General features: G+C 34.9%; 1 protein-coding gene across 1 annotated transcript in view; it reads left to right on the plus strand.

The window, feature by feature from the left end:
• Positions 1-25,904, plus strand: part of LOC147077100 (uncharacterized) — a 335,612-nt gene that overhangs the window by 122,430 nt on the left and 187,278 nt on the right. The gene's annotated exons all lie outside the window — the stretch shown is intronic.

The following is a 25,904-nucleotide window of genomic DNA, read 5'->3' on the forward strand; positions in this document are numbered from 1 at the left end:
CGGTGATTTGGAAAATTATTAAGGCCGTACATCAGTTGAGGCACGGTCTAAAAAGATCGTTGCTAGACGATGCGCGGATTGCGGGTCGCGGGTGTAAATGACGCCTGTCAAATGAAATATTATTTGTCATACAAATCCAACATACGTCCATTTTATGTTCTATTTATTGTTCTATTAGTAACAATAATAATATATTCATTGACATGTTTTCTTTTTAAAGTATATGGGTAACGTTTTTAGTCATCTTTACACGATTTAAGAATTAATCGGCCCGTCGCCATCACGAAGCAAAGTGACGTGTTTCTAGCTCGACGTTCTCTCACTGAATGCGAGCGAGTCCAAAATTTCGTCGCGCCTACAGTTGAAAATTATTTGCCGTTTCACTGATGTGTCACCTTAAGTAGGTACTCAAATCGTGCCGCGTATCAAGTTATAATTATCATATTATACGCCTACAAGTTGTCAAAAATCATTGATTAGGCGTAATATCTTCAACAAATTTCAAATAAAATGTACCTTTTTACAATGTATAATGTATTTAATTACGAACCAAACGTGACGTTATTTTATACAATAATTACTTACGTCGAAGTGATATAAAAAGAAAGGTACCCACGATGTCCAAGCGGCTTATGCGTCGGCTTATAAAGTCGTGGGTCCCGCGTTCGAATCTTGAGTTTTGCAAATACGCATTATTGTTATTCAATTTATTAGTGTGGACCAAATAGGTTGAGCAAGTGGCTAACATTTCTGTTTCTCGTAAAATAATCTGTTAATACTAATTTAGTCTGCACTCTGTGGAGGCCCGTATTATGATCTTATTAAGGGCGGACATGCTCAGCGTAGGTCAAAATGGTGCTATTATTGCATTTTCAAAGCATGATCCTTGACATTCCTTCAAACACGCGCGTTAACATCATTTTACTCCCTACTTAAATTATAGATTGTCAATTTATGGCTACGGCCGTATGTTGTAGCTTAACCACTGGGAAATGCCAAAAGAAATGGCGTATTTCAAAAAAATACTACCTTATTCTTAGGTCAATAATTATTATAAAGCAATCATTATTCGTAGGATGTTTATCACACTTGAATGGTCAAAGACATAGTTTATAATTAGTGTCTTTAGAATTATCTTTAAATGTGTTAATCTTGCCCATTTTTTGAATAATAAAATGCCTAATTCTTGTCAAATTTGGGATCACAGAGATTATCAATATAATTTTTTATCGTAAATATTTCACTATAATAATGTTAACATAAATTATACTGATGGTTTTATAAATGCGTTTAAAAATTAATAAATGTAAAAAATCTTAACACCACTGCACATTTATGTACTGAAATATGACTATATTCTAAAACATTAGAGCGAAAGGTTTAAAAGAATACTATTTTATGTAATAAAAATACTTTATGCAGTCATCAAATGTTTAAAATAAATATAAAGGATAATAAGGCTTCAAAATTATATAAATAGATTATCTACAACGTTTAAGGTATGTCCAGGATCATGCTTTGAAAATGCAATAAAAGCTCCATTTTGACCTACGCTGAGCATGTCCCCCCTTAAGATCGGACATGGTCAAAAGAAAAGAAGAAAATAATATTGAAATTTAGATTACCTCTTTGTACACAGACATTATCGGAGTTATCTCGTATCAAGAACAATAACGAAACGATGTTATGGTGTTATGTAGTTTGGAATAGACCTGCTGGTTAATATTATAAACGTACATATAAAAATGATAGAATAGGCGTCTCTGCTATAAAAAAGCCAGTGTCAAGTACCTACTTTAGTTTTATGGCCTCGTATATGTGAGTACATTCATAAAGTGTCCAATTTCCAACACTTACCCCATTGCATATAGTAAAACCTACACCATGACATCTTCTCGTCTTAACTTAAATCGATCTTCGGGGCAGAGCCGTACTTAGGAATATGCAACAAGCGCCGTTTATCGAACTGTTGGGGCTATATTCATTTTTGAAGTTATACTTCTTTAGGCGCGTTTGAAAAATCAGATCAGAGTGCATTTTTGGCGTGTGACATGTAACACATAATTTATTTTTTCACACGAAAAAAATCGCACTCGATTGGATTCGCACCACGATTGTTCGGTTATCAGCCGTAAGCACTGCCTTTATGCAGTGACGTCCCTAGGCAAAATGCCGCCCCTAGGCAGCCCCAAACAGCAGCCCTATTTCTATAAGTATACCAAATCTCGATTTGCCGTCCTTCGAGTAACTGCCGTCCCCAAGCGACGCTAAATCTGCCTACCCCCACGGGACGTCACTGCCTTTACGCCACAGTATGATAATACAATCGTGATGATTATACAGTATATTATTATAGTTTTGAATTATTCCATTGCCTAGGAAGCGAATTTATTATTGTCAGCCATTTGCAATTCCTTACGTAAACAAACTATTAAACGTCATAGTGGCAGTTGTTACTTTAAAAATAAAAACAATGATAAATAATTGTATAATTTGGTAATATAAGTTAAAGTGTATAGAAATAAACCAACGGCGTTCCAATAAGTGGTCATTTTTCTTGAGTGTGTAATTTAACAAGATTGTTAAGAGCTAGTCGAAGAATCTATGTTATCACAGGTTTTGTTTTTGTTTTGTTACGCCAAAGAAGTATAACTTCTAACGTGCGTACGTAAGTATGATACGTCCCGATGCGTGATATCGCATAATGGAAATTGCGTGACGTCTACCTATACATGCGAATGCGCGAATTTACTTGCTAGCTACTGTATTGAGTGCGTCATCCATTAATAATGTCATTGATTGTACGCCATTTCGTTTTGTGACAAATTTATTAGTAAATGCTGCACTTTTGTCCTCTCATAATATGGCCAACATATTGTATTTTTTTCATATTTATTATTAATTATTCTCAAAAATGGGACAATTGGGCGCCAGGACAATTGGGTGCCACACTGTCGAATGAAATAAATAGACATTCGTTTCAATAGTATACATAAATTATACGAGGAATTTTAATCAGTTTCTATCTACTACTTAGTAGTTTTAATTAATTTTGGTCTTAAAATAATATTTTTTTTTATTGCGGATTGAGAATTATCATGCCTGAGGCTTTATATAAAAATAAAAGAACTCTTTTCTACATATTCACAATTAAATCATTATTTACGTGTGTATATTAAATTTCATTTCTCACCAAGTATTAAATAATAATATTAAAATATATTTCAAAAGGACATATTATTATAAGTCACGAACGTCTTTTTATTCTCTAATTTCATTCAATTGCGTGGCGCCCAGTTGTCCCGGCGCCGAATCGTCCTAGACCCTTATTCTCGGTATTTTCCAATTCGTTTGGAATATCAACAATTATTTTCAGTCTAAAGAATTTTGAGGACGTGTATACGTCTTTGAATGACTACGGCGAAATAATAAATAATTCATTATTACAATTAATTAAATGAGGAGGTATTTTAATTCTGTTAAAGGGCAATACTTAACCTAGAGACGCCTCTGGTAAAACCATGCGAAATTAGCTAAAAGCGTACCTAGCCTATATTACAATATTTCAGTGCTAAAAACAAAATGGCACAATTATCCCCTAATCCGCCCCAGGTCAAAACAGGCGCAATGCAGTCATACCGTGGAGTATTTCATACAACACTAAAGAGAATATCTGATGATGGCTGAACCAACTGAAATAGCAGGACTGTCGCGTGCGGTGGGTTCATGTTTTTGATGTGTTCATTATATTAAAACATTACAGTGAAACCATCCGGTGTATATCTCCATTGGGTTATGCGTAATTCCTCTTATATGTAGGTACAGAGGTTTATTTCGTATAAAAAATATCGCCAGTGTCAAACAGTGATTCCCAACATTTTTTGTTTGGCGGTAACATTGAGACATTTTTTAGTATCGCATAACCAATATTTGGCTGGCACACATTAAGGTGACATACCCAGGACAGATCAATAAATAGAATTCCGATAGGCTATTCTCCAATATATCTACTACATTTTGATGCAAGATTTTGAATGTGTGAGTGACCTATGGAAATGAAACACACATTATAGACGTGCAATAGTGTGTGTTGCAACCTTCAAATACACCAATATTGAATGAGCGTTTTTTGACGTGTTTAAGTTTATCCCATATTCTTTCACACTCGAGATCGGTTGCCCGTTACTCCACACTCGTTAAGTATTTCAGTTTCCATTATTTCTGAATTTTCTTGTGACATACCTAAGCAGAGAGTTAGTAGACCACAATCAAATCAAACCCGACTGGATAGATAATATCGTCGTAATTAGGTAGGACTCGATTGACAAAGTACATTGGCCGGAATTCGATGGATGCGGTTTCAAGTCCCGCCCGGCGTCGAATTTTAATTTTTTTTCCAGGTAGGTGCTTAGTTTCTGAAATGTTTTCAAATTATAAAATATTGATTGCATTTAAATGAGGACACGTCAAGTCAAAATATTCAAATTATTAACCCAATTTAGATCTGGGCTGCCTCCAAGAAAGGTCTGCACTCGTTCTCTCTGTCGCAAGCTTCCTTCACTGCCTTACCCTCAAGAATGCTTTGACCAGGGAACTCAGAAATAATGGGAACTGAAATACCTAACAGGTGTGTAGTACAGGCGACTGATCTCGAGTGTGAAAGAATATGCGATAAACTTAAGGAGGGACATGCTCGGCGTAGGTCAAAATGGAGCATTTATTGCATTTTCAAACTATGATCCTGAACACTCCTTAAACGTTGTAGATAATCTATTTATATAATTTTGAAGCCTTATTATCCTTTATATTTATTTTAAACATTTGATGACTACATAAAGTATTTTTATTACATAAAATAGTATTCTTTTGAACCTCTCGCTCTAATGTTTTAGAATATAATCATATTTCGGTACATGAATGTGCAGTGGTGTTAAGATTTTTTACATTTATTAATTTTTAAACGCATTTATAAAACCATTAGTATAATTTATGACGAGATAATTTTAGTAAAATATTCACGATAAAAAATTATATTGATAATCTCTGTGATCCCAAATTTGACAAGAATTAGGCATTTTATTATTCAAAAAATTGGCAAGATTAACACATTTGAAGATAATTCTAAAGATACTAATTATAAGTTATGTCTTTGATTATTCAAGTTTGAAAAACATCCTACGAATATTGACTGCTTTATAATAATTATTGACCTAAGAATACGGTAGTGTTTTTTTGAAATACGCCATTTCTTTTGGCATTCCCCAGTGGTTAAGCTACAACATACGGCCGTAGCCATAAATTGACAAACTATAATTGAAGTAGGAAGTAAAATGATATTGACGCGCACGTTTGAACATGTACCGTTTAAAAAAAATTCGGTTAGGTACATGTTCAAACACGTTTAAAATAAATATAAAGGATAACAAGGCTTCAAAATTATATAAATAGATTATCTACAACGTTTAAGGAATGTCCAGGATCATGGTTTGAAAATACAATAAAAACTCAATTTTGACCTACGCTGAGCATGTGGGCCGTTAAGACGGTATTTCAGTGAAACGGCAAATAATTTTCAACTATAGGTGCGACGAAATTTTGGACTCGCTGGCAATCGGAGAGCGAACGTCGAGCTGGAAACACGTCACTTTGTTACGTGATGGCGACGGGCGTATTAATTCTTAAATCGTGTAAAGATGACTAAAAATGTTACACATTTACTTTAAAAAGAAAACATGTCTTATTATTGTTACTAATAGAACAATGAACAGAACATAAAATGGGCGTATGTTGGATTTATATGACAAATTATATTTCGTTTGGCATGCGTCATTTGCACCCGCGACCCGAAATTTGTGCTTCGCCTAGCCACGATCTTTTTAGACCGTGCCTCAACTGAGGTACAGCTTTAATACATTTTGTTTCCAACCAGTGAAATGCTTTTTTAATGGAAAGATATTTCCATCATTATTAAGTTTAGATAGCTATTTCTATATATACCTAATGATTCTAATCGATTTGCCGCCATTCGAGTAATTGCCGCCCCCAAGCGACGCTCAATCTGCTACTACCATGGGACGCCACTGGACATATCGTGCCTGTGATCTCCTTGTTAGAAGAGTGCCGGAGATACAAATAGAAGATTTCGTCTAAGCAGAGCGGTTAGAGGGTTATTCTGCGCAACTAAAACTAACATAATAATAGTTATTGTTACTCTGTGGAAGACAAGGGGTTGAAATGTCAGATTATAAGAAGAGAAGGGTTAATAGACTTCGTAATATTATAATTTAGATATGAACGTATACAATAATTAGTTATGCCATGGTATAAACTATAAACAGATGTAAGATGGGTAAATAAATGTAACAAAGACGAAAGTTATGTTCAACTGCTTTACAGGCCAAAAAGAGATCCTCATCAATGGCACTCAGCTCGAACAGGTGAAAAGCTACATCTATATGGGACAACAAGTGTCTATATATGGATGTATATTTGATGAAATTGTTCGCAGAGTTAAGCTAGGCTGGAGTGATTTTGGCCGCCTGAATAATGTCTTCAAAAGTGACCTTCCACTGTGTCTAAAGATTAAAGTGTTCAACCAGTGTTTGCTTCCCGTGATCACATACGCGTGTGAAACATGGACCCTAAGTAAAAGAGAGATCCAAAAATTTAGAGTAGCACAACGCGGTATGGAGAGGTGCATGCTGGGCATAACGCGAAAGGAAAAAAAGAGGAATGAGTGGATAATGAAAAAAGTTTGAAAGGAAAATGAATGAAGTTTGCGATGTAATAGAGTTTATTAAAAGACTTAAATGGAGATGGGCTGGACACATATCTCGAAGAAGAGACAATCGTTGGATAAATCTAGTCATCCAGTGGTATCCAAGAAGTACAAAACGTCCGCAAGGTAGACCTAGAGGCCGCTGGGTCGATTAAATGATAAATTTCTGCGGAAATACGTGGCAACGCAATGCACAGGACCTAGAGAAGTGGAAGCAGCTTGAAGAGGCCTTTATCCAGCAGTGGATAGATTCAGGCTGATGATGATGATGGTTAAGCTGGATGTACTATGACAGACGCGTTGGAAGTAGCAGGATAATATACAGGTTAAACAAAACGCTATCGTCTATAAATAAAAAGAGTCATAAAAACAAATTTGTCTTATGGGACTTGCACAATTTGGAAAACCTCAGAACAGAGAACAGATAATAAAATAGAATTCCGATAGGCTATATAGGGGTACGCCCCACCAAGGGGCAATTTGAATGATTTGGGGGGCAATGTGCAAATCATTAATATTTGGTACATTTTTTTTTGTTAAAAAACACTCATTTTCGAAATAATTTTTTTTATATTGCAACCATGACTATCCGAGAAAATGACTTTTGCTATTCCCATCATAATATTTAGTCGAATGCGGCGCATTAGCGCTGTGAATGATTAAATTTGTTACTGAAAAAAAAGAAATCGTTTTGACATCACAAACTGTGGAGATTTAAGATTAAAATTGACCAAATTAGTACCTCACACAAAAACCCTTTGCAGTAAGCACAAGGATCGCACTAATTTACTACTCGCACTAAACCTACGTATATTTAATATATTATTCATATTATACCTAGTAACGAAAGTTAAATTAAATAATTATAACCATATAAACTTGACTTGATGTGCTTGATAGAAATAATACTGAAATGTCATTTTGACATGTCATATTGATTTCCATAGTTAACGCACGTATATATTAATAATTTGGTTGCTAGGACCCCAAGCCCCTAGCAACCAATAATGGTGTCGAAATAACTTTTCATACAAAACAGAACTAACTGAAAATGAATTCAATTCTGCTTAAAGATGGCTAAAAGTATTAAAATAATGCATTGGCATCGTGTTCTGATATATTCTAAGAGTTTCAAATGTCCAGCCAGTCGGGAAGTTAGTTAAAAATCGATTGCGAGATTTGTACTGGACAAATAAGAATACGAGCTAAGAAAAACGTTGTAAAAAAATAGATTTCAAGTTAAACATATTTTTTTCAATTAACTATTTCTTTTATTCAACGAAAAAGACACAAGATTTGAGAATGTAACATTCTATAATATACGTAATATACATAATTTGAAAACATCTCATTCATATTCGCACTAGAAAAAATCATTGTGTGGAAGAAAAAATATACCACACCCGACGGGACTTGAACCTGTATCTGCTGGATTCGCGCTAGTGTGCTTTTCCTATTAAGCTACGGGCATCTTATTGAATTACGATGATTTTAACAAGTACCTAGTTGTGTAGTAGGAGACAAATAATTGCGTCTGAACAAGAATACGAGCTAAGAAAAACGTTGTAAAGTAGTATTGCCTATGTGCATTTTTTATTTGAAGCAATTCATTTTTTCAGAATTTGTTAGTTAACCCATGGTGATTTTTGAACCGTTGAAGTGGGGCATGGCACAAATAAGGTTGGGACCAATACAGTAAATTTTGACGCAGGGTTTTGAATGTGTGAGTGTCCTACGAAAATGAACCACGCTTTATAGACGTGAAATAGTGTGTGTAATTCACCAATATTAAATGAGCGTACTCGTGACAAGTGTTTAAATTTATCCCGTATTCTTCCTTACTCTTGCTGCTCCTTACCCGTTAGGTATTTCAGTTCCCATTATTTCTGGGCTCCCTGCCTTAGAAACATACTTATTTAAGATATACATAAGCAGAGAGTCGGCCATACGCAAACCAAGGTCCACTATTAGTCAGGCCGTGAAACCGGACTATAAATTTCGTTTATAGTGCCAGTAAAGTTATTGCTCATATTTCGAGTACAATTTATGGTAAAATGTTTGTAGAAAATAATGATTGTTTCCTATTGAACAAAAGATGACAATATGTCTTTTTTTGTACGAATTTCAATTGCCTCGAAAATTATGCGTGTACGAGCGTTAGTTTTTTTTCTATATTTTTGTACGGTGTCAAGTCATGGACCCTGATGGAAAGGGAGCGGAAGGTAATTGATGCTTTTGAAATGTGGTGTTGGCGTCAAATGTTTCGTATTTCTTGGACAGAGCACAGGACAAACTAGTCAATCATCCAGAGACTACAGATAAAGGAACTCAGTGAGCTTATAATATATATACGTAGTTTTCTGAAAGCCTGGGTGCTTAGAGATCGTTTCATTTCTACTACATTGGAGATCGCGGCCTGTTGTAGTGTTAAAAAGAAAAAAATATTACCAGAACCAGAAAAATACCGGGTGGCAGTTCCAACTGTCAACATTTTTGTTGTCGCGCTCAAAAATACTATTTTCAAAATCATAAGAAAAATTCATAGCTAAATAACGTGTCGATTTGAATACTAATATAAATCGGTATGTAGGTTTTTATTTCGATAAAGCTAGTATATTTTACGAGAGTTTTTATCGAAATTAATATACGTGTCTTAGCGGTTAAGTGAGGCATGCATTAAAAGGATGAAACATGGGTTATGCGATCGCGCAACAAATACGCAAAATCGTCAGATATAGAGACAGTTTATTGTTAGCTGTACCTACATTTGGCAGATATATAAAGAGTGTGCATGTACTGTGTTGCGCTGCGTTACAGATAGACAGATAAACATACACTTTAATATGTAAATACCATCATCATCATTTATGGCACTACAAACCTTGACGGGTTTTGGCCTCCTTCAAAAACTTCCTTCATCGTCGACGAGCATTCTTTTAAATCTCTTGTGGCCAGACATTTCAATTTAGGCTGACCACTTCTTATTTTTCCATCGTGGGCTGCGTATATAACCGGCCTTTGTGGTACCTCCTTCGGTATTCCATGCACGTGGCCAATCCACCGCAGTTTCAAACGCCACGTGATCTTTTATAAGGGTATACATTGCCGACTCGAGTAGAAAGCCGACACATTCACAACGACTGGTCCTAACTTTTCCGCCCCTCCCATTGGATGGGTGATGGATCCTAAGGATGACCTGTCATTGCCTGTCATTACAACGTTTTTATTAGCTCGTATTCTTGTTTGTCCGGTGGTTTTTTGTCTGGTACAAATCTTGCAATCGATTTTTTACTAACTTCCCGACTAGGTAGACGTTTAAAACTTTTAGAATATATCAGAACACGATGCCAATGCATTGTTTTAATACTTTTAGCTATCTTTAAGCAGAATTGAATTAATTTTCAGTTAAGTCTGTTTTGTATGGAAAGTTATTTCAGAAAAATCCGTGAAAAGTAAAAGACTATTATTGGTTGCTAAGGGGGTGGTCCTAGCAACTAAATTATTAATATATACGTGCGTTACTATGGAAATCAAAATGAAATGTCAAAATAGCATTTCAGTATTCTTTATTTGTTTGTTAGTTTGTTTTTTATTTACTTCATATCAAGTACAAGTTTGAGCATATTGAACATAATAATTCAACAGAAAATTTAAAAACGTTGTATATGAAAAGTTATTTTTATTTTGTAATTATTTTTCCATAGAGTGCTCATTCTGACGCGTATGTCGTATTCAGACAGGGAATGGTTTGATTTGAATAGATAAGTTGCATGATAAATAATACACTAGCATTAACACACCTTCTACAAATGTACCACCGGTTTTTGTGTGAAGGACTAGTTTGACTTTGACAGCTGATGAATAACAGGAATGTATATTATTTATAATTTATATTATATTTCATTTAAGGATTTTTTTATAATTCAATTTGAAACGAGAAAGGGCGGATCAATATGTTAAGCAATTCTGGGATCTGATTTTGGCAGCTGAAAAGTGGACCACTCATTGCTTGTGCAAAAAGATATGCTCAGGCTTTATTAATCTAAAGATGGCGCTGGGTGAATTTTGTAAATTATTGTTCTTGTGTAATTAAAATTATACAATAGAATTTCACTAAGTGAATGTTTTCTCAATTAATATAATATTTTTGTTTTCGTTTTAGATTAGCCAATGTACGCAGTCACTTGCGAATGTCTGAACAGCGAATGAAACATAATGAAATAAGTAATAAGGGATGAAAAAGTGGAAATATTTTTGCGTCTTTAATAAGGGATGGATATAAACCGTGTGACATGGCTTAGCGAGGCTTAACTCGTTGTGCTCAAGTTCAAAAGTTTTGAAAAAGAAAATCAATTATTTTTTCAATATTATTCATTCTTCTTTATCGTTTTATATAAAATTCTATTTACGATTTCTGTTTAAAATATGTATTAACAATTTAATAAATTATTTCTTTTCACCATCATCATCATCAGTCTGAATCTATCCACTGCTGGATGAAGGCCTCTTCAAGCTGCTTCCACTTCTCTCGGTTTTGTGCATTGCGTTGCCACGTACTTCCGCAAAACTTTATAATTTCATCGATCCAGCGGCCTCTAGGTCTACTTTGCGAACGTTTTGTACTTCTTGGATACCACTGGATGACTAAATGTGTCCAACGATTGTCTCTTCTTCGAGCTATGTGTCCAGCCCATCTCCATTTAAGGCTTTTAATCAACTCTATTACATCGCAAACCCTTGTCTGCTTCCTTGTCCACTCATTTATCTTTTTGTTCTTTCGCGTTATGCCCAGCATGCACCACTCCATACCGCGTTGTGCTACTCTAAGTTTCTGGATCTCTCTTTTACTTAGGGTCCATGTTTCACTCGCATATGTGATCACGGGAAGCACACACAGGTTGAATACTTTGCGCTTTAGGCACAGTGGAAGGTCACTTTTGAAGACATTATTCAGGTGGCCAAAAGCACTCATACATACTAATACAGATAAAAAAAATTTAAAGACAATAGGTATTTCTTCTTAATGGTCGTTCCTTCGTGGCTGAAGATCGTAATCATTAAGAAATATTGTCATCTTTTGAGTGACCTAGGCTTTTTATAACTCTCAACCCTCTGCACCGCGATTTCCTAACTATCGACTCGTGTGTCAGCCGACGACATGACGTAATTGTGACGTCAGCCAATACACGCTCGAGGCATGCCGCCCAGCACACAGTGCTCACCATAGATATTATTATGATGAAACACCTATATGTGTATGGTGACAATGAATAACGCCTCTGTCTGACCAGCGTTATTTTCTCGAATGCTATTATCACTCCGGTAGTACGTCACAATGATGTCATATGACGTCATGTCGACCGGGCGGCTTGCACTCGCAAGTTCTAACATAGGGCCCCTGCTTCTCTCAGGGCAGAGTAAAGGCTGCTCCCAATGAGCTCCTTTACTTAGTCATTGTTTGTATATTGTTGTTTTTTTTTATTTTATTTCTTTTGTATAACACTATTCTTTGCTCAAAATACTCAACGTGTATTTTTTAAATAAATAAATAAATATGTCAGAAAATTAAAATAGACGACCTCAAGCGACAAACCTTCTCTACCGGGGAATCGTGGAAGCAGGGGCGGCTCTACCTTAATGGTTCATAGGGACCATCCCCACATCGTTATCATGGGAAGAATGCGTAAAAAACGTCAGAAATTTTTATCATTGTCATAATATACCCACTTAATTAAATGATTACATGAATTATTTATTTTATTTCATCAATCTAAACCCGTCACAATTTTAGAGAGATGTTTATTATTATTATACAAATAAATAAAGCAATAATTGTATATTATGTAATAACATAATAATGATAACGCGTTATTAAAATAATTTATTAAATTAAATACGCTCTATTTCACGGTGACACCTATGTAGAAATTAAGAAAGCTATGGCGTCTATTTTTCGCTGATCGGGGTCACTCAGTCCCATTCCGTTGCTGCGATACAAATCTCTTTCTACAAAGTATGTGAATGCATTAGCGTTATTATACGCATACTAGGGACCGAATAGAAGGACCCCATAGGTGAGTAAAAAAGCATCGTTGTATGTTGTTGTTCAAAACTGATGATGGTAAATCTATATTAATTATTATTATTAATTAAGTTTATATTTTTAAGCACGATTTTTAGATGTGATTAAGTAACGACTCAGATAATCATATTATTTGTTCTGAAAAATTACTTATTTCCTCATTAATAAAATCATTTTATTATAAGTAGCTTCGTTTATAATGTACCTACCTATAATAATATCGTCACCGTTCAGGCAAAAGTCACCAAACCTAAAAACATAGTTTTGAGATATCGCAATTTGAAAGTTTGAAAATGCAGGAAAAATCAGATTTTAATGTTTTTAAGGTTTTATCTACATTAAATTATTTTCTCATGTCTTCTTAATAATTTCTTTAAGGTACTTTTACTTTTTGATTCTAATTAAAACATCTGGAAGGTTTTGAAGGAGGCAAGGTAGCTCAAATTATGGTTTGGTGACTTTTGCTTGTTAATAATCTGAACAATGTTAGCCAAAAGAAGGATCAGTAAAACTCACCATCCATAGTATAGTGACTTTTGCTTGTATATTTATAACGAAGGATTTTTTTTTATAGAGTCAATAATGTCTATTCACCTATAATGACTTTTTCTTGTTAAGATTTTATCGAAAGTCATTTAGTGAAAAACAAATAATTCGGATTTAAGCAAAATTTTACTAACTAATGTAGCGAGGTGAGTTTTGCATCTTAAAGAACATAATTTTACGCTTCGGGTGACATACTCAACTCAAAACTGCCATTTTCAGGGTTGGTGACTTTTGCCTGAACGGTGACGATATGATAATGTAGTAGGTACATACTTGTACATATATTTGATAATTAATTACTAAACCCCACCACCTAGAAAGTCGACGAGCCGCCACTGCGTGGAAGTCATAAACTCCGCCGCTTTCAGATGGAGTTTCATAAATCGAAGCAGAAATAAAGTATCTAATACAAAATCGAAGCAAGATCCTTGTAAAGCTTAGATAGTGCTTGTTTCAAAAATTAGGCTCAACGTTGCTTACATAGTAGCGTAATCCTATTAAAGTCTAATAATTATTGTATCTTCTAAAATCAATCCGTAAATCCGGGTTTGAAAGGGTCAAACGTCAAAAAGACAAAGAAAAAGGCACTTAACATGCTCAGCCTCTTGCTAATCCCACTACGCCTGCGAATTTTCCAGTTAATTTCGTATCTAATTTAAAATTAACAGCTGAAAGCTGTGTCAGAAATACACACATAATACACCGCAAGACGCGAATCAGAAGTTATAGAATTGTGTAAAATTATAAGACACGTCTAATAAAAAAATCGGTGTGTGTACTTCTCTTCTTCTTGGTCGTGCACACATGGCTGAGGATCGTGACCACTCGCCATCCTTTGAGCGACCAAGACTTTCCATCCTTCTCGATCTTCCGCTTCTCTCATGGCAGAATGGATGGTGCCCCCAGTCAGCTCTTTCACTTGGTCGCTCCATCGCGCAGACGCTCTTCCTCTGCTTCGCCTTCCCTGGAGGCTACCCAAAACTACCAGTGTCTCCAGGATGTCCGGTCCGCGCCTGACAATATGTCCAAAAAACTGCAGAATTCTTCTCAGGCATATCGTCGAGAGCCGTTCCTTTATCTTCATTCTCTGGATGATTGACTGGTTCGTCCTGTGCGCCAAGAAATACGAAGCATTCGTCGCCACCACCACATCTCAAAGGCAACATTGCCTTCCGTTCCGTGTTACCTTAGTTGACTGTTTACAATTAATAGCCCTGCTGAAGGGTATAATTTTGAGTTCCTTATTTTGTCTTGATGATCGTCACTCGACTGCCCAGTTATAAAAAAATTTCGAGCATTTCTTTTGATGTTTTTCATATAACATTTTGCAAGATGTTGCATCATGATTATTAGGATCGTAAGGCTTTGGCTACATAGGCAGGTGCCTTGCTTGGTGGCTATGTGCTAGATGACATATCCCAGTGAACAAACGCACACTATTCTATCGCATTGGCCACACTGCACGCTTCGCTACGTGATTATGAGTCACCTCGTAGTCTCCCGGCGAACAAACGTGTTGGTTATTTTTATTGTGTCACCTAGTGATTTTGCCATTGTCTATGGCTTTTGCAAGATGGCGGATGTTTCTTTGGTATGACAAACGTCAAACACCGTATATTTTTAGGTTATGAATAATGACGCATGGGATTATTGCATCCAACAAGTTCGAATTTGAGACTTTCGAAATTTTAAACTTAAATTCTCTGTGAGAAGTAGCTTGCTGGTTAGTTTTGAGAGTGACATACCGTTGTTGACTTGAGCGCTTCCAAATGTCAAATGAATTTGTACCTAAGCACGTAGCGTGCAATGTGGCAGTAGTGTTTTTAGTAGATAAGCATAGCATCTAGCTCAAGACTAATGAATCACCTGCCTATGTGGCCGAAGCCTTAGCGTTTGTGTCATCCGAGCGGTTTTTACACCAGAATATCGAATGCCCCAGATGTTTGCATCTATTATTCATAAGTTCATTAGGTTTTCCAGTGGCTAAAGGTCTTGCGTATCGTAGAATGCCGAGAAGACTGGGAACAGGGAACTCAGAAATAATGGGAACTGAAATACACAACGGGTAAGGCGATAGCAGGTAACCGACTCGAGTAAAGATGAATCCGTGTTAAACTTACACACGTGTCTAGAATACGTTTAAAGTCGAATACTGAAAACTGCTCTCGGTTTATGCATTTACGCTCCTTTAATGTTGGTGTATTACACACACTATTGCACGTGCATAATGCGTGCTTCATTTTCGTAGGACACTCACACATTCAAAAGCCTGCTTCACCATGCGGCATATTGAATATAGCCTATTGGTATTCTATTTATTATCTGTTCTGTGACTGGGAATAACTGATTGAGAAGACTATTCAACAGTCAAAACAAAAGAGAAAAATAAGTACTTACTTAATCTTCTATTCATCTGGATAATTTGATGTTTTTCATTCCAGGGGGAGGGGGGTCCGGTCAAAAAAACATCTTTTTCTGTGCGCGTATATGTGCATACCATCCAAAATTGCCACAAACACGCCTTGTTTTCGTAAGGTACCATAATTCGTTACCATAAAGTAATGTGCAAGTAATAATTCTGATCTTCGGGTCGGTTTGAATTGAATCGAGTCTCTCGATGTAATATTTACCATACGATTCCTCACTCTATTTAATATTACGTAGATACTCTCTTGCCCGAGTGAATTTATTATTTAAAACTTACTAAATATTTGATTAACTCTCTGATGTAAGTAAACATACGATGAAGAAGGATTCTAATGTGTTATATATTATGATTATTAATCCCCACAACGAACGTGTGGTTGAGTAACTATCTGTGAAGCCGTTGGTATGAGCTCTATCCCGCGTCTTGTAAAAATCACATACCGTTTCCCATTTTGAAGTTATACTTCTTTAGACGCGTTTGAAAAATCTGATCAGAGTGAATTTTTTGCGTGTGACATGTAACACATAATTTATTTTTTCACAGAAAAAAAACGCACTCGATTGGATTAGAACCACCGATTGTTTGGTTATCAGCCGAACGCACTACCTTTACGCCACAGTATGATACTGCAATCGTGACGATTATACAGTATAATATTATAGTTTAGAATTGTTCCGTTGCCTAGGCAGCAAATTTATTATTGTCGGCCATTTTGCAATTCGACGAGTCGAGTTCTTCGTTGAACATTTCACCGTGGAGTCTATTTGTACGTATGCTACAACATGTGGAGATATATTTACTAGGTTAGGTTAGGTTAGGATTAATCTAATTGGAACAGTACTATTTGAAAACTATCGCCGCATTTTGTAAGATACGTACAAATTTAATGTATTCCACGGTGAAATATTCAACGAAGAACTCGTCATTTGATAAAATGTTATACGAACTCATGTTTCATGTACTGCGGCGCACGAAGAAGTGTCCCACGATGAACTGTATACGTACAACTAGTCAGTAACCGGACTATTTATATCGGATATTAACAGCCTAACTCCACCCTTCGCCACGAGTCTATACAGCCACATCTCGAAAGCTTCAACATTTCGTGGTTTAGCGTCCATACTTCAATGCCCTGAAATTATAGTAAAAAGCTTTATACACTATAAATAACATTATGAAACATTATACCCGTCCTGTAATTGGACATTATGATTCGATAAAATAATTCTTAGACACACACGGTGGCCGCGTGGCTTAAGCGTCTGACTATCACGCCGTGGGTCCCAGGTTCGAATCCTGGGTCTGGCAAGTACACATATTGTTTTACAATTTGTGTGAAGTCAGGGTATAGACCTAATAGGTTGAGCAAGTGGCTGACATCCATTTCTCGTAAAAAAAAACAAAATCTGTTAATACAAACCTCTACTCTGTGGAGGCCCTTATGATACTATTAGGATCGGACATGGTCGGAAAAAAAAATCATATATTTTATTATTGAATCGTTATAAAAGGCGGATTATAATATGTACATATATGTAACTAAATATTTTTAGGATATATATATCGCATATATCAGATATTCCTCTATCGTATGTCTCTCATTGTTTATTTAAAGGAAACCTCTTCTCTGAGAAATATTCGAAAATCTAAAACAGAACCGTGGAAACATAAATAAAAGGTGTTTTTTTCCTCCTGCAATGCTTCTCTTCAACGAAATTTACATATATTATATGTCTACATATATATATCATTATATGCTGGGTTTTCATACAGGGAGCATTGGTTTTTTCGACGTATTTTCCACAGAAAATCTGCACTACGATCAGGCATTCAAATGCTTCTGACAAAAAAATCCAACTGTAGTCATCGAATTAAAATGTCTGGAAAACACAGTCGTTAACTAAATAATAATTACAAGATAAAAAGAACATTTTATAATATACAATGTTTTTAAATTTTCTGTTGAATTATTATGCTCAATATGCTCAAACTTGTACTTGATATGAAGTAAATAAAAAACAAACAAACAAAAAATATAGAATACTGAAATGTCATTTTGATTTCCATGGTAACGCAAGTATATATTAATATTTTAGTTGCTAGGACGACCCCCTTAGCAATCTTACTTTTTACGGATTTTTCTGAAACAACTTCTTTCCATACAAAACAGAGTTAACTGAAAATTAATTCAATTCTGCTTAAAGATGCACCTCACCGAAAGGCAAATACACACTGACAACGAATACTATTAACTCTAACTTATATAACAAATCAAGGGAATAGGACAACTGGACGCCAGGACAATTGGACGCCGTACTGTCGTAGACACATATACAGAACGTAGACGAGGAATTTTAATTAGTTTCTATCTACTACTTAGTAGTTTTAACTTATTTTACTCTTAACATAATGTTTTTTTTTTATTGCGGATTGAGTATATGGATTTATATAAAATAAAAAATAAAAATTCGGTGGAACTTAAACTCGTGTACGATTAAATCATTATTTACATGTGCATATTTAAATACTCACCAACTATTAAATCATAATATAATAATTTAAATATAAATAATTATATTAAACATTTTTTTTAAAAGTACCTATACGTACCTAACGTCTATTTAATTTCGAATTGCGTGGCGTTCAGTTGCCCCGGCGCCAAATCGTCCTAGACCCCAAATCAATACAATAAAGTGGGTAACTACAACTAAAAACTCTATCACCTACCTATTTAGTCAAGGATCACAATAAAAAAATATAACAAACAAATTATGAATAGTTAAAGTGTTTGTAAAAAACCCCATACCTTATCAATAATAATATACTCGATAAGCGTACAATAATAAATATCGTCAAAACCTAATAATATTAATGTTTTGGCTAATATTTCTTCAAATATTTAAACGTAACTAATAATAATTGTGGGTATTTTACAACGTTCTAATTACCTCTTATTCTTGTTTGTCCGGTGGTTGTTTGTCCAGTAAAAATCTTGCAATCGATTTTAACTAACTTACCGACTAGCTAGACATTTGAAACTTTTAGAATATATCAGAACACGGCGACAATGCATTCTTTAAATACTTTTAGCCATTTTTAAGCAGAATTGAATTCATTTTCAGTTAATTCTGCTTTGTATGGAAAGATATACGTGCGTTACTACGGAAATCAATATGAAATGTCAAAATTACATTTCAATATTCTATATTTATTCAGTATTTCTATCAAGTACAAAAAAAGTATTTATTAATACATCGAATTGCCAAGTTTATATGATTCAACAGAAAATTTAAAAACGTGGTATATAAAAAGTTCTTTTTATCTTGTAATTATTTTATGTTCTTTCCACGTTATGGCCACATGCGGAATGCAAGATAAATAGATCAGAGTTTTCACGTATTTCAATATGTTTTACGAGATTTTAGGTAAAATATTCCACTGGAATATTATATAAACATAACTATAATTGGGCCGTCCTTGATTTTAAAACATCTATATATATATTATATATATATGATAGCATCCGTGTCTATTTTCCAGTACGGAAAGCACATGACAAAAATCAATATTTGCTTTGACTTAGAAAAACAAATATTACTGTCGTATATTCTGCAGGATTTGAATCATTGTGTATACTACTTACATATATATACAAATTCTACGTATAACATACTCTGTACCTACTTATTGTATGGTAGTGGCGATAACTCGATATTAAACGATTATTTAACATTTACAAAGACTTGTAGAGAAATATCCACCCCAAAAACACACAAAATTTTTAGAAAAAAAAATAGACAGAGTTAGATTTGAACATCGGTCATTGTCCGGGTGAAAGCTCTTATCTTTTAAAACTATAAGCAATTGATTTTTTATTTTAATTACTTTTATAACTACGATATCAGATCATTTCCAAATTTCGCAAATGAAAGAATACCAACTTTATAATTATTATCATATATAATATATAACAAAGTATTGATAAAAAAAATCATTAATAGAAATCAAACCTTCTTAAAAACTGTGACGTAATATACCTTCAACATTATCAGCTGGATGAATGCATCCCTTAGTTTCATTTTAATTATTTCATTGTCTTTCTACTAAGAATTGACAGCCATTATCACACGAACATAATAATAGATACTAATCATCATAATCATCAGCCTGAATCTATCCACTGCAGCATGAAGACCTCTCCAAGATAATTCCACTTCTCCTACGCGTCCCTACGGTCTCCTCGTCCCTACGGTCCTACGCGTTACGTTGCTTACGAAATTAATCATTTCATCGATCCAGCGGCCTCTTTGTGCCTTTTGGGTACCACTGGATGACTAGATTTGTCCAACGATTGTTCTTTCTTCGAGCTATGTGTCCAGCCCATTTCCATTTGAGGTTTTTAGCTTTATTACATCGCAAACCCTTGTCTGTTTCTTAATCCACTCATTCCTCTTCTTGTCCTTTCGAATTATGCCCAGCATGCATCTCTCCATACCACATCGTGCTAATCTAAGTTTCTGGATCTCTCTTTTACGTAGGGTCCATGTTTCAGACGCATATGTGATTACGGGAAGCACACATTGGTTGAACACTTTGCGCTTTAGGCACAGTGGGAGGTCACATTATTCAGCTGGCCAAAAGCACTCATACATACCAATACAGCTAACAAAATGTAAAGTCAATAGGTATTTCTTCTCATTGGTCGTTCTTTCGTGGCTGAAGATCGTAATCATTAAGGAATTTTGTCATATTTTGAGTGACCTAGGCTTTTTATAACTCTCAATCCTCTGCTTCTCTCAGGGCAGAGTAAAGGCTGCTCCCAATGAGGTCCTTTACTCAGTCATTGCTTCGCCTTCCCTGGAGGCTACCCAAAATCATCAGTCTCTTCAGGTTATTCGGTCTGCGCCAAAAAATATTTCCAAAAAAATATTGTTGAGAACCGTCTCTAGTCTCTGGATGATTGACTGGCTCTTCCTGTGATCTCTCCAAAAAATACGAAGCTTTCGGCGCCAACACCACATTTCGAAGGCATCAATTGCCTTCCGCTCTTTTGCCTTCAGGGTCCACGGCTTGACACCGTACACAAATATGGAGAACACTAATAGTAATTTTTTGTTGAAGCCATAGTCACAAATTATAATATAGGTACACTATATTAGAACATTTTGAGTTCATATAATTTCAAGATAAAAAGAACTTTTTTTATACCACGTTTTTAAATTTTCTGTTGAATCATTTAAAAACTTGAGAATTCTATGTATTAATATTTTTTTTTTTTGTACTTGATAGAAATACTGAATAAATATAGAATACTGAAATGTCATTTTGACATTTCATATTGATTTACATAGTAACGCACGTATATATTGATAATTTAGTTGCTAAGATCCTCTTAGCAACCAACAATAATAACTTTTCATTCAAAACAGAATTAACCGAAAATGAATTCAATTCTGCTTAAAAATGGTTAAAAGTATTAAAAAATGCATTGTCTTCGTGTTCTGATATTATATTCTAAAAGTTTCAAATGTCTAACTAGTCGGGACGTAAGTTAAAAATATTCAATCGTCCAATACAAATCTTGGACAAACAAGAAAAAAATTGTACTGGACACACAAGAAAAAATCTGTACCGGACAAACAAGAATACGAGTTAATAAAAACGTGGTAAAAATCCGGTGTCCCGTGGGTCCCAGGTTCTAATGCTGGCACATATTGTTTTTCAAATTGTGCGTGAGTCAGGGTATGGACCTAATAGTTTGAGCAAGTGGCTGACATCCATTTCTCGTAAAATCTCTCTACTCTGTGGAGGCCCATATGATCCTATTAAAATCGAACATGGTCGGAAAAATTAGATTAATAATCACAAAAAATGCATAGTATTTATACAACATCAAATCGTCGAAATAAACCGCCGTCTTTTAATGCACCAAAGCAGTTATTTGTCTGTGCTCAGCGATTACACAATTCAAACAATGTCATCCAATCTCTATCAAATGGTGTAATAAAAAAACATCGCATTTCTCTTTTAGTATAATAACAGTCCAATCTCTTTGAGTATAATGATTTATAACCCAAAGAAGATCGGATATTGCAGATACGAGGTTTTTCTTCGTTAGCCATGACATTATATCCGAAACAATGGCTTAAAAGTTTTGGAGCGTGAACCAGGGTTGTCACCTATGGACATAAATAATAATTATTATTTTAATAAACAATTCTTTATTCAAAAAATAATTCACAATGAAACATTTTTTATTATTGAACAAAGCTCAGAGTCGTGGCGAAGGGTGGAGGTAGGCTGTTGATATCCGACATAAATATAGTGCAAACTAAACGTTGCAGTAAAATGTATTTGTAATATTCGCTTGTCTATAAAACATCTAAAATTATGCTGTTTTTATATATTATAAAAGAATATTATTTTTGGTACTGTTCGGTTATCAGGAATACAGCGAAAAACACATTTAAAAAATAGCCGATAAATTGGATTACTTGTTAGGTTAACCTAACCAAATCTAACCTAACCTAACCTAACCCAACCTAACCTAACCTAAACTAACCCAAACTAACAAATAATCCAGTAGGTATATCGGGTATTTTCAAAATGTGTTTTCCGCTGTATTCCTGATAACCGAACAGTACCTTATTTTTTATCGATTATGGTTTGGTTTAGGTAGGTAAGGCTTAATGAGTTTTAAAAAAAACTAACCAACACCATATTATGTAATATGTATTTTTAATTCAACGAAAACAAAAATGTATGTACCTATGACTAAAAAACTATGCACTTTTTTTTCGGATCGCCCATAGCATAATTAAACTATTATGGTTTGGTTTAGGCAGGGTTTAATTAATGCTCAAAACTAACCAGTACCATCTGCAAATTGTATTCTTAGTTAAACGAAAACAAAAGACGTCAGTATGACTGACAAAGTTTAATGTGCACCGTTTGTGTTGAATATTAACAGCCTATCTCCACCCCTCGCCACCGTATCAGAGAAATATAATAATAACTACTAGAAAAAATATTTTTGAAAAAAATACGATAGCTAGATTCAAACCCACGCATTTGAATTTGCGTCCATGTTCTCTACCAATTAAACTATGTGCGTCTTATATATCCACGAACAACGGGTTATTACAACGTTTTTATTAGCTCGTATTCTTGATTGTCCGGTGGTTGTTTGTCCAGTACAAATCTTGCAATCGATTTTCAACTAACTTCCCGACTAGCTGGAAATTTGAAACTTTTAGAAGAATATAATATCAGAACACGATGCCAATGCATTATTTTAATACGTTTAGCCATCTTTAAGCAGAATTGAATTCATTTTCAGTTAATTCTGTTTTGTATGGAAAGTTATTATTGTCGGTTGCTAAGGGGGTCTTAGCAACTAAATTATTAATATATACGTGCGTTACTATGGAAATCAATATGAAATGTCAAAATGACATTTCAGTATTCTATAATATTTATTCAGTATTTCTATCAAGTACAGAAAAAAGTATTTATTAATACATATAATTGACAACTTTATATGATTCAACAGAAAATTTAAAAACGTGGTATATAAAAAGTTCTTTTTATCTTGTAATTATTTGTAATTATTCCCTAGTTCCGTCACCAGGTCGTCGCTATAGGATTGGTTTGTCGAATATCCGTTTAGTCTAAATCGACCTTGCCATGCAGAATGTTTTTTTGTATCTAAATGGACTAGAACCATCCTTTTCTTTAAATTACTTTGTAATGGTAATGAATATATCATTCATATGCTGTAAAAATAACAATTTAAAAATATCTCCATGTATTTAAATATAGGATTATGAAATTTGTTTTTCGTCTCCTGAGTATTTGGTCTATTCGACAAACCAATCCTACAGCGACGAGGTGGCTACTGTCTTTATATTAGATAAATGATTTCATATTAAATATTCTGTGTGTATTACTATAAGCATACCACATTGGCGAGAAGTTCGATAGTTTAGACAAAAAAAGGTCAAAGTCCGAGCGAGAGAAAGCAATGTAATAGGCTAGATGTAAATGAAGCCGGAAATAGAAACCGTAACAATTATCAAATTGACCAGCGTAATTTGTGCGCAGCAGAAAAAATCGCATCTGCGCAGATTCACGATTAAATAATAATTATTGTTCATTTATAGCAATATCATATTTATATTATTTTGAGTATTATGCGCATCAGGCTTGTAATATCATGGATCTCGGGTTCAAATCCCGGGTCTGGCAAATTTACATGTAGATACTGTGTCCTGCAAGCTTCAGGTGAGACCAACACACTTCGTTTCGGGACAAGGAAGTATGGCACTAAAATCTTTTAATTCCGACACGTTTATAGCATATATATATATTTCTTTTTCTATATTCTCTTCTCTCTTGTGAGGGTAATGTTTGACTTATAATGTAAATCTCATGTTGTGTACGTCTTGAATTTAGATTTGTTATGTCCACAATGTTTTGTATTCTTAAATAAATAAATAAATAAATAATGGAAGGCAGCCGTGTACAATTCGCTGCATATAAATGACGAGTGGATATAGGGTAACTCAAATCATACCTAATAGGTTGAACAAGTGGATAACATCCATTTCTCGTAAAAAACTAAAATCTGTTAATACAATTTCCACTATGTGGATTGCCATTTGATCTTTTTAGGATCGAACATAGTAATAAGAGACATTACTCTTTTACATATTCTAGTTCATCAACATAATTTATGGCACTACAACCCTTGGTGAGTCTTGGCCTCATTCAAAAACTTCCTTCATCCTGGACGATCCAGCACCGACACTCTCCAATTGTTTTGATCGAGCATTTTTAAATAACTCGTGGCACAGTCCAGGTTTTCTCTTACAATCGGGGGTTGTGTACATAGCCCGCGTCACCGTATATCCTCCCGTATTTTATGCACGTGGCCGATCTAGCGCAGTCTCTGTATTTTCATATGCCACGTGATCTTTTCGTCCTCGAAAAGATGAATGTATTGATAGAATCATTGCGTCTGTCACTTGGGACAACCGATATATTGTAGGCAACGTCAAAATTGTTGTTTTTCCTTCTGGTTATATGGCCAAACAACTGCAGAATTCTTTGGAGACATACTATATTTGCAGAAACCCAGTTTTTCACGTTTATTTCTTTCAGAGCGGAAATATTCTTAGGTATTATGAAATAAAAGATAATAAATTGATTTTTTTACGAAAACGATTCCAAAAGGAAGCGAAGTTATAATTAATCATCGATAACCCTGACTCAGTACCCAAAAATTCTCAATTCCACCCGCCAGATGCGGGGGGTTTGAAATCTCCCCGGAACGTTATTTCAACCCTCTCCGCCCACGATAATATTTTGGCGTTTTGTTCGAGTAAAACGTCGCTCAAACTGGGTTTTGTTTGTCCCCCCGACCCTCCCACTGCGAACCCCGAGCCGATGTCGCAAACCACCCTGAATAATTGTAGTTAGCGACACACACCCTCGCGGCGGCAAGGGTTGCCTAAATTCGGGTCAAGAACCGCAAATTCCACGATAAATATTGAGATATTAACATAAATGATTACCGGATTCTCGACTTTTATCGGTACTCGAAGTGCCCCCGGCCTTGCTTTTTAGATTAAGCGCAAAAGTCGAGGGTGAATTTTGTCACAGTGGACTCTTATGTAAGTATTACGTTACTACATAACATCTCCTATCAGGCGTGAAGCAAAATACTATGTCTACTGAAACTGAAAAATCTGCACTCCAGATCGAATTTTGAAGATAGTTAGATTTTTGAGTTGTACAATAATTCATTAGCTCACTCCATAAACTCCCAATACGTTACCCTATTGTCCAACAAAAAGATTTCGTCGATAACAGGAAGTTACTGTAGTCGCATATAGAAGACTTATCAGTGACGTACCTATCATGGCGACAACGCGTATTTAAATAATTCTTCTTTGCAATAAACCAAAATTTTACTAATACTAATTCTAACATCACTCCTGATCATTTTAGACATATTTTTTATTATAAAAAGCATTAAATTGCGTAAACTTGGAATGATAAAATTGGAG

This window comes from Rhyacophila brunnea, unplaced genomic scaffold (genome assembly GCF_057557595.1).
Source record: "Rhyacophila brunnea isolate RB1 unplaced genomic scaffold, BYU_Rbru_1.0 scaffold_13, whole genome shotgun sequence".
In the NCBI taxonomy this organism is placed as follows: domain Eukaryota; kingdom Metazoa; phylum Arthropoda; class Insecta; order Trichoptera; family Rhyacophilidae; genus Rhyacophila; species Rhyacophila brunnea.